The 11,623-nt window shown below is 39.8% G+C and overlaps 1 pseudogene; it reads right to left on the reverse strand.

Annotated features, from left to right (window-relative positions):
- Nucleotides 1–6,068: 6,068 nt before the first annotated feature.
- On the reverse strand, nucleotides 6,069–6,362 carry LOC101430403 (death-associated protein 1 pseudogene; annotated as a pseudogene).
- Nucleotides 6,363–11,623: the final 5,261 nt, after the last annotated feature.

The raw sequence follows: 11,623 nt of genomic DNA on the forward strand, positions 1-11,623 counted from the left end.
GAAAGGTAGGGAGTCAGGGAGAGGAGGAGGAAGTAAATTTGCAGGTCATTTCACTTAACAAATGTGGTCTATTATCAAGTTATATGCTATCACTTTGCTTATTTTCTAATATTTTTTGTTTTATTTAGTGCTTCACTTAGTAATAGAGAAATAAAAAAGACTAATGCAATTCAGAAAAAAAAATTAAGTTTGCTTCGAAATATCAAGGTGAAGGCAAAGAACTGAAAAAAATATTTTCTAGGTGTTTTGTTTGACTTGGATCTAATTTTTTTATTCAAATGAAAAGTGATGGTAATTTAAAAGTAATTAAATAGCAATAAAAATGTTTATTTTCAGGCCTAAGGAATTTCATTATTCTTCAATCATGTATATATTATTATGAATGGTGACTTGGAAATGTCTTGGACTTAGGTAAGAAATATCTGCAATAATTATGAGTACATCTGAACAAAGTGTCCTAATTATATTCTAAAAAGTCATTTTGAAGACAATAAGAAAATTATTCCCTTTTTTAATTATTAACGTATAATTCTTATTCTTTCCAGTTTTTACAGAATTGTTAGCATAGTGTTTTAGTTTCCTGGCTAAAACAAATAGCATACAATGGGTTGCCTTAACAACAAAGATTTATCAGCTCATGGTTTCAGAAGCTAAAAGTCTTGCTTCTCAGGGTGTCCTTTGGCTGACTGTCAGTCTCTGGGATTCCTTGGCTTTTTCATCACACAGCAGTGGAGTGAGTGATGTCATCTCCTGTCTGTCCTGGTTTCCATTGACTCCAGCTTCCGTCTGCTCCAGGTGGCTTTCTCTCTTTGTGGCCCTCACTGTCAGCCCTTCAGTAATAGGATTACTAGTAAGACCCCTTCTCCTTCAGTTGTTCCCACCTTAATTGAAGTAAACTCATCAAGATCCTATTTACAATGCATTCACACTCACAGGAATTGTTTAAGATTCAGAACATGTTTTTCAGGAGTATATAACTCCTGGGCAACACTTCTGGCAACAAGATAACAAATAATTATATGTTAAAGGATATCAAACATGAAGGAAAATGCCGTAGTATATACTTCTCAAAAAGTTGATCTTAATAAGAGTATTACAATTTTGAAAACTGGGGAGTTCATTTCTTTTTGTAAAAGTACATGCTTTATCTCCAAAATAAGTAACTTCCTTTCGGTAAGTGAAAACCTAATGTTAAAACCAAGGAAAGTACTCACTTTGAGAATAAAATGTGTGTTGGCCAACTCGGACATGGGGATGTAATTAGTGTACTTTTTCATGTTAAAATTTAGAAACAGTGGATTCTGATTCACTCATTCAAAGAGGAAGTAAACCTGACTTTTTGTGTTCCTGTTTTATTTTTGCCCTTTAGATAACAGAAGGTCAAAGTATATCTGTCTTAACTTGCCAGGGCTGCTATGACTAACCTACACTGCTTGGCTTAAACAATAGGAAGTTATCGTCTCATGATTTTGAAGGCTAGAAGTCCAAAAGCAAGGTCTCAAGAGGCCCTGCTTTCTCTTTAGGGTTCTGGTGCTGGCTTCCTGCAGTCCCAGAATTCCTGGGGATGCATCTCTCCTTCCAGCACCTGAGGGCCTGTCTCCTCTCAGGCTTTTCCTACTCTGCCTCTTCTGAATGACTCCACCCAAATTTCCTCTCTTTATTAGGCCTCATGCCCTGTAGATTAAGGCCCACCCTGATTTTATTTGACTGCATCTTAATAGAATCTTTTAAGGTGCTATTCACAAATGAATTCACTCTTTAAATAATAATATTTTTAAAGGTTCTATTTACAAATAGGATCACAGGAACAAGGATTAAGTCTTGAACATGTCTTTTGTGGAAGACATAATTTAATCTGCAAAAATATCATTGTAAAGAATGCTTCATTTAATTAACCTAATAGCCAAAATATGCCCCAAAAGATGAAATTTGAATTAAACCATCATACCTCAACAGAAGGAAGCATCATTAAATCTTCTGCAAGGAACAGATCATTTTAAATCAGTAGGAAGCAAGTCTTTAAAATGGAACTAGCTCAAATGTAAACATCTACTGGCTTAAATATTAAAGTCCATGCTTTGTGTTTCTTCTCACAAAAAGAAAATTTTGTCTGCACATTTTAGGTTTATGGCTTTTTTTTTCCCTTAAAAAATCCATCATACATGAATATTGAAAATAATTACTTAAAGCTCTTGTTAAAATGAAATAAAATTTGTCCCATGATGTTTCTGAGAATCTCCTGTAGATGGAGATACAAAACAAAGCAAAACAAATAAACAAGTAACGGGAAAATTAAAATGAGGAAAGAGAAGAGTGACTAAAAAGTGTGAATCCAAATAATTCTGCCATTATTCTTTGAGAAAGAGAAAAAAAAAAACAGAAAAATTTGAAAGATTTATCTCACAGAGAGTAATGAAAAAAAGGCCACAATACAAAAAAACAAAGATCAAGGAATAACACCCAACTAAGTAGGAAAATAAACACAATATAATTGAGACTACAGAGTCTCTTTTTTTTTTTCAGTTTCTTTCCCTCTACTCAAGGTACTTGAGCAAATACTCAGGATTCAGGTCTTACAGGGTAAAAGACTCATTAGTCTCACAAAAGCTGGGAAAGAGCCACAGAAGAACTGATCCCAGCTAGGCTCCACTTAGTAAATGGAAAAATCTTTTGGCAATATATTTGCTTTTTTATTTGCTTTAATAATTATTTTTGTCTCTTAAGGGCCATATTGATGGGAATGGATATCCCAGACAAACCCAACTGTGTGAGTCATTTCATGTGAATTGAAAGGATAAATACTCAAGGGCATGTGCCAAAAGATGGAACAGTCGTGCTCTTTGTGTGTTTAGGATACTCCATACTTTCTTATTATGTGAATGTAAGTACCGTAACTACTGGGGTGTGGGTAGGTTTTGTGAGGCCTTTTTTTTTCTTGGTATGTCCAGAAGGTACTGGTACTTTTTTCTTGAAATGATTTATACAAGTTGTCATACATAAACATTCCTGTCTTGACGGATTACGTTAACTCACATGCCATCACACATGATTGGGAAAAAATATATACTTTGTGCTTTGTCCTTTCTATTAATATTAGTGCACATTGAGGAATGGTAGATTTTTTTCTTTAATTTTTAAAAATATGTATTTATCTGTATATGAAGTCTGTTAATCTGCACTTGGAATCTAATTTATAGTCAATTACACTGAGAAAGATATCAACCTGACCCTTCAATAAATAAAATGACAGGATTCTCAGGAAAAAAAGAGAAGTTTTAAACTAACATAATAATTTATTAGGAAAGGAATACTAGTATCACTAAAGGAAAGCTTGACTAGTCCAGCAGATTACTTTAACAGAAGCTGGAAGTGCTTCTCATACTTCTCCTCTTAAATTACCCAGTAGATAAAACACAAAGTCCCTAAACTTCAGAGTTACATAAAATTGTATATACAATGTTCTAAACGACTACTATATGTATTGTCTTTCTTAGTATTTTATTCCTGAGTAGCATGGAATCAGTTCTTCCAGAGAAGAAGCAACATCCTGTGTGAGAAATGAGTGTTCTTGGCATGAGAATGATGTTTAACAAGCAAATAATTTTCCTGAATGAAGCCTCCATGGTTTTAAAATAATTAAGTTTTTCAAGCCATCAAGTTATAACTAGTACCCATAATAGGTTAACGATAATGTGAAAATTCAAGTGACATAAAAACCAGAAATTTTAAAACATATGGATGTGTTATTAATACAAGCAGACTCAATGAATTTTGAGGTTCCTGGTTTTCTTAGTATTCACTTCATAATATCCAAGGTTCATAAGGTACCTTCCATATTTCTCTCATTTCCATGAATAGAACATCTAACATCTATTTATTTATATAAGTATAAACTGAGTGTTTGAAGTAACAATGAAAAGAGACTTCATTTAAGCCACCTAGAGACTTCAGACTTGAATATAAATATCCTGACAAATCAGTTACAAAGGTCAGTCAGTAGTTGTTTCCAATTTCCAGTAGTTTTGTCTCACATCCTACCTCCAGTCAGCCCTTAAAACTCGTAATTTCCAATAACTGCAAACTGTATAATCTATACTTCATGCATCCCATCTCCAACTTTCATCTGCTACCTTTCCAGCTTGCCTACTCCAAACCACTTATCCATTGATTTCATATGTGCTTACAGTCATTTGCTATTTTATGCCCTTACTGCCCTCTGTATCTAGTTTATATTCTACGGATGTTTTGGTTTCCTAGCTACGAAAACAAATACCATATGGTGGACTGGCTTAGTAGCAGTCATTCATTGGCTCGTGCTTTCACAGCCTTTCATCCTCCAGGGGTCGGTGTATTCTGGCTAGCTGGCAATCCTGGGGGTTCCCTGGTTTTTCCATCACATGGCAATGTTCATGGTGATCTCTTTCTCCTCTGAGTTCCATCTCCCAGCTTCAGGCTGCTTCCTGAGGCTTTTCTTTCTGTCTGACTCTCACTGGGTTTATGAAGGACTCCAGTAATCTGGACTTAAGCCCAACCTAATTCAGTTGGGCCACATGTTCATCTTGAAAAGATTTTATTTAAAAGGGTCCATGCTCACCAGCATAAGGACCAAGCCAACAAAATGTCCAAACTCAGTGTGTTTAAAGCGTGAAGCAGTGCTGTGCTGTTTTTTTAGGGGCGAGCCAGAGAGGCGGGCCTGAATAAGTTGCATCTTCTTTTACCAGTTGGCAGGTGTAAACTTGGTAACAGGATCAAAGAGGCGGGTGGTAAGGATACCCTCACAGCCCCGCTGCAGACCTGCGGCGGAGAACTGTGCAGCAAGCGAGGCGGGGCTGCCCCTCCACCAGTGTCTGCTCCGGAAGCTGGAGCACCCGCCTGAAGGAACCCTGAGCTTTTCCAGGGGGACGTGCTACAGCCAAGCTGCTTGGATTTCTCTAGGCAGAAAACGTGCAGAATGGCACGGGGCAATCTGACATCCCCAAGGGAACCCGGGCACAGGCCATCAGCACGAGAGCATCCCCCCACATTTAGATCAATTGACAAACAGGTTTTTCCAGCAAAAAATGGAACATGGTCTTTCTATCTGCTATGGCAAATAACGTCCTTTGGGATACAGAAGGGATTTCCTATTAAACCGGGTAGGTTTTTATCTGGTCTTTCCATGCTTTCAAATCCCTGGCTCAGTTGTACCACGATTAGCTTTGCGTTTGTGTTTCTCTACCCTAGTCAATGATCTTTTCAAGAGTTCAAAGGCAATGCTGGAGGTGGTTTACCGAAAAACACACCTGTTCCCCATTTCCCAGGCAGAGTCCCTCTGCATAGCTAGGCGATCTTGCGTTCCTGGACTTGCACTGAGACACTTTGTTTGGGAAGCACTTCCTTTGAGCCAAGGACTTATATCCTGATTTCTCAGCAAGATGACTCCTGATAAAAGAGGCACTTCAAAGATGTGTACTTTTCTCCTGCTTTCCGAAGGAAAAGCTAGCCTTGCCTGTGATTGCTTGGTGGCTCCCTTGCAGGCCACGTCGGGGGCAGAATTTCAGTGTGCTGTGGCCTGTTTGAAAGCTCTTCCTCCTCTGCCTTCTCTAAACCTGCGATTTTAATTAACTCTCATTTCTTTATCTCCAGTAGGTTTTAAGACAATTGTCCTATTTTTAAGAAGCTTGAAATGACTGAGCGTTTTCCCTAAACTTAATCATTCAAATTGTACCCTGTTGCTTTTAAGATTATAGGTATGAACTTAAGGCTATTACTGAAAAGAGCTAAAGCAAAACCTTTAATAACATCATTTTACTACGGTCTTGGCCAATTTTGATAAGGACACCTCTAGATCAAACTGTGGGGCAGGGGATACAGGGATATGAGGATCCTTAATGAGGTACAACCAGGACTAGATAAACAAGGCTTGGGGTTTGATTTGTTCCTATAACTATGGCGATTTAATGCAAAAGGAAGGGGTGCCTTGCTTTGCTTTAGATCTCCCAAGAGAGGGGAACTTTGAAGAAGTTGTCAGCTCTTTGGGTGGATGAATATGAAATGTTGGAGCCTCCCGGTGCCGTGAGGGCTCAGGTTCACTCACCAGGACGCTGGATGTGCTGGGTGCCCAGAGAAGGATGCTTAGCCAGGGCCGCGCGCGGCTTCTCGTGCGCCACCTGTGCAGCGGCAAGCAGGAAGTGTTTGTCACCTTGAGCAAAAAGCCCGGAGCTGAATGCAGGTGGTTCAGAAGGCATGGGGCTCTCCCATTCTTGGCCATCCTCTTTGCTGTCTCTGCCATGTGGATCTTGCTGCACAATGCGCACTCCACCAGCTTTCACAGCAGGTGGATGTCCAGCTTTAGACCTCAGTTTCCCTTCAGGAGAAGACATAGTGCAGCTGGGTGTCTGAGAGGCTAGATCATACCCGGCAGCAGCCCGGGAAGGGTGAGAGGCACGTTGGGCGGGGACGCGGGTGCCACGTGCCACACCCTGTCTCTTCTTGTATTTATATTCCTCGCTCTCTAGCCATTAAACATTGGATTTCCACCAAGTTTTGTTCTTTGGTTTTCTTTATCTTTACAACCTCTCTTTGGCAAATTCATCCACACTGGTGCCAACTTTTTATACCATCAAGATTCCCAAATTTGTATCTCTAGCCCATGGTTGAACTCCATGCAAAATGTGTACTGGTTAATGAATTAGCATCTCAGGGCTGTGACAACAAATGACCGCAAACTTTGCTGAATGGTAGAGACACAAGAGGGGAGATAAACCTGGGACCAGGGGACTCACAGCTTCTGGACCTGAGAGCCTCACCCCTGGTTTTCCCATTGCATTTACTGGAAACCACCAAGCAGCTGTTTGCTGTCAGAACTGCAACATCATCTGCAATAATAGGGAACAACTGCAACAGCTAACAACTGCTACATTTAACAGGTGTAACATTTACAATAAGAAACAGGTAAGCCAGTTTAAGCCAGTTTGGCTTAAAGCAGGAGAAATTTATTTTCTCCCAGCCCTGGAGGCCAGAGGTCTGAAATCAAGTTGTGAGCAGGGTGTTTGCCCTCGAAAGGGCAGAGGCCCGCGCTCCCCCATGTCTCTCCTAGCTTCTGGGGTCCCACCGTTTGCGTTCCTTGGCAGTCACTCTGATCTCTCCTTCCCTCTTCACACGACCTTCCCCTCCTCTGTTCATGTCTATCTTCTGTGTGTTTCTTATAAGGGTGCTTGTCATTGGGTTTAGAGCCCAGCCAGCTATTCTAGAATGAGTTCATCTAGAGATCCTGAACTTAATTACCTCTGCAAAGACTTTTTACTAACTAAGGTCAGGGAATTAGGATACAGTCATAACTGTTGGGGGCCACCATGCAATTCATTATAGTTTGCACAGACTAACTGATATAGGAACAGGATTGTAATTCTTTTTTTTTTTAAGATTTATTTTATTTATATCTCTCCCCTTCCTCCCTGCCCCTTCATTTGCTCTCTTGTGTTCTTTCACTCTGTGTTACTTTGTGTCCACTTACATTCTCAGTGGCACCCGGAATCTGTGTCTCTTTTTGTTGCATCATCTTGCTGTGACAGCTCTTCTGTGTATAGCGCCACTCCTGGGTGGGCTGCACTTTTTTCACGCAGGGTGGCTCTCCTTGTGGGGTGCACTCCTATGCAGGGGACACCTCTGCGTGGCATGGCACTCTGCGCACAGCAGCACTGTGGATGGACCAGGTCACCACACAGGCCAGGAGGCCCTGGCTTCAAATCCTGGACCTCCGATATGGTAGGCAGACACTCTTATCAGTTGAGCCACATCTACTTCCCAAGTTGTAATTTTTGACAACATGACAGTGGGGTTGTATTTTGCAGGGGCACAGGGGATTCTTCTAGCTAGTGAATTAGCCATCCCCTAATGTTTTGGAGACCTTTGGAGACACTTACCATCCAGCTGGCAAATGATGAGCAAGAGAAAGCATGTAGGGTATCATGCTGGGAAATTTATGGGCAGACCAGAATTCAATTGCAGGACCACACCAAACTACTGCAAAGGAAATGGGAAACTGAGTCAATATTTACATCCAGGTAGAAAAGGGATATTATATGATGATTACCACAAAATATTAATTTGACTCTCCTACCCTCCAGCATACAAAAATGATACACTCCCCTACCCCAAGCCAACTCCTCACCAAGAGAAATAACCTAAAACTTTATCGGGTCTCTGAATATAAAGTGAAGAGTGCAGGATTTTTGGATTATGCCAAGTTCATTTAGTCAAATCCAGATGTGGAGCCTTGTGGGCTAATGGCTTAGGAGCAAAATGAGTTACTTCTCTCCCACACTGACTATATAATAATGGATCAGGGATAGGTAACTGCAATAAAGAATGAAAGGCACAAAGTAATCATCTCTTGGTAGTAGTTTTAGACTAGTAGGCTGTCTTTGTGAAGACATTTTACTCTGGGCATGGGAGAAAATTCTTTGAGTAGACCATAAATAATGCCCTGTGGAAGTAATTCCTTTGTCCATTTTATTTACCCTGGTTCTATCTGCTGGGAATTTCTTTTACATTTTGTGTCTATTATCCTCCAAGACCATATCTAAAGATAATAGAATGGATAGCCTCCTTAGAGACTGCCCACCATCCAAAGTTTATTTAATCCTGGTGAAGGTAAGGAAGGGAAAATGGATTTAAATCCTGCAGATTTTAAAGTTTGTTAAAAGTTAAACAACCTTTAAAGGTTAAAGGTTTTGTTTTGTTTGTTTTTAATCCAGGTTCATGTTGTTTTGGCAATACAATCTCCTCAAAAGACTTCAGCAACCACATCAGAAGTTCTTTCCAAAATATTGTTCTTATCCTTCCTCACACTGCTACGTTTCACTGTTAATTTAATAGATTCACTTTAAGACTATGTGAAATAATTGGGCGGGAAGCTAGCTAACTTAGACTGACCTTTATCACAGAATGAATTTTAACAGGATTTTACCTCTCAAAACCTGCCTCAGTGTTATTTTTTTTCTATTTGGGATGTAGTAGCTGCCAGATTTTACAATATAGCAAGGTGCCATATTTCTGGATGCTGTTTCTTTATATCTTCTTGAAAACTAAAGAATTTTTTATTAATTACCAAATCATTTTTGTAATACCTATCTAAAACTAGGCTGCCAAAGCAGCCAAAGCACACTATCAATATATTTTTAAATATAATCATTTTTTAAGGAGGTTTTAGATTACAGAGAAGTTACATCAAATGTTTAAGGGAGGGAAGTGGATGTGGCTCAAAAAGTTGGGCATCCACCTACCACATGGGAGGTCCCAGTTCAGATCCCAGTCCCTCTTAAAGGAGTTGAGCAAGACAGCAAGCTGATGGAACAATGAGACAAAATGAGGAAACACAAAGAGAGACACAACAAGCAGAGAGCTAAGGTGACTCAAGCAATTGGGTACCTTCTTCTCACTTGAGAGGTCTTGGATTCTGTTCCTGTGCCTCCTAAAAAAGGCAGATACCGAGTAAACAATGAACAGACACAGAGAACAGACAAGCATACAGTGAGCACAAACAATGCAGGAGGCAGAGGGAATAAATAAATAAAATAAATCTTAAAAAAGAAGTATAAGGGATTCCCAATCCCAACCCTTGCTCCTTCACATTTTCCCCTATTAATAACAATTTACAGTTGAGTGATTGGTACATTTGTTACAATTGATGAATAAATATTGAAGCATTGCTACTAACCAAGGTCTGTAGTTTACATTGTGGTTTACACTTAATTCCAATGCCCTAAGAATGCCCCGTGTTCCACCTATCATTCTCACTCCCCTCAAAATCTTTGGTAACCACTATCTTTATACCAATATTGCATTTTCTTCCATTACTACAATATTAAAAATTTACTTTTTCCATGGTTGCATTTTCCTCTTATGTTTATTCATTCCTCAACCTTGAAGATTTGGGAATGGTGATGCTTGTTCAGGCTCAGAATGAGACTGGGCTTAGATATTATGGGTCAGATGGAATTAACTGTTTTGCTTGCAATTGTAGATACTCTTTGTTTTTCTGGGATGGGCGTTGTCCATCATCATCATGTTGTTAGCTGTCCTGAGAGAGTCTGATGAACTGGAGAGTAGGTGTTGGCTGCAGCTCTTCTGAAAGTCAGGGCTCAACTTGCATATGCACAGACCTAAGATTTGAGTGAGTCTCTGAGACACATATTTAATGGGTAAAATGCTACCTATAGAACCACAGCCAAATCATAGAACTATACTCAAATAAAAGAGGTAGAAGAATCATTGTGTAGGGAAATTATAAATGAGTTTAAATCTGTTACATTGGGAAAATAGGTTGTCATATATTCCAAGATAAGGCTCCCAAACAGGTGCTGATTTTGAGGGGTTGTATGCCTTGCCTCCAGTGTCCAGATGCCTCTAGAACCCTCAGGAGCATCTCCCAATTGAAGATTTGTTCACAGTGGCTGTTAGTGATATCTGCCTGAGATGTGCATAAGTGTAACCTCTGGAATGACCTCCAGATTCATTTTGAAATCTCTTAGACATAAAACTCCTGTTTTGGGGGAACAGATGGGGCTCAAAAATTTGACTGCCTCCTTCCCACATGGGAGATTCTGGGTTCAGTTTCCTGGTGCATCCTAAACAACAAAAACAACAAAACAAAAAAAAATCTCTTTTGTGTTTTATGTTTCCCCATTTTGTCAAGGTCTTTTTCCAAATCCATCACTGGTTGGTGCTTGGTATTAATTCCTCAGTGCCAGGGAGGCTCATCCTTGGGAGTCATGTCCCATGCTGGAGTTAGGTAGTGAGTTTATTTGCTAAGTTTTGGCTTAGAGAGAGGCCACATTTGAGAAACAAGTTGGTTTTCAGCAGGTAATTCTTAGCCAAAAGTTATTAGTAGGCTAAGTTTCAATTTTACAAGAATAAGATTCATGCTGACATGCATTAATATTGATGGCTTGACATATTGATCTGTTTATTTTATTAGGCTCTGTCTCTGTACTTGAAAGATTCTTGCCCCTCTATTTGAGAACATAGAAGAACTCCTCCAAGTTGGGAGCTTAATATTTTTTTATTTATGTGGGTCTCCACCCACTGACATAGCACCCTGTGACAAGATGAACACATTCATATCACAGAGAAGCATACCCCAGGAGTGCCCTTTCCCACATATCCCCATACAACTGATTCCCTGCACCAGTGACCCTTCCCTGTCATATTTACCTAAAGAACATTTCCACAATTGTGTTTTCAACCAAAGACCTCCACCTCTCCAGAGTTAACCTCGTCCTTCCTCCAGCCCTCTGCCCAGTTCAAGAGATAGTCCAACCCCCCCCCCCAACACTGCTCACCCTCACATTCCAGCCCTGACTACTCCACTCATATCCCTGCACCACCATCACACCTCCCATCATCCACTGCCAAAACACCCCTCTCACCTTATCATAATTTCTGTCCAGATTAAACATTGGCTCACCACTCTACTGTTTTTCTATCTCCTGATAATCTATCTTCCAGACTCTAGCTCTGTGAATATGCTCGTTATGCTTAGGTCATATCAGTGAGTTCATGCAATATTTTCCTTTAATGACTGACTTATTTCAGTCAACAAACTATCTTTTTTGTGTATCAATGTTTCATTCCTTCTTAT

Source organism: Dasypus novemcinctus, chromosome 1 (genome assembly GCF_030445035.2).
Source record: "Dasypus novemcinctus isolate mDasNov1 chromosome 1, mDasNov1.1.hap2, whole genome shotgun sequence".
NCBI lineage: Eukaryota > Metazoa > Chordata > Mammalia > Cingulata > Dasypodidae > Dasypus > Dasypus novemcinctus.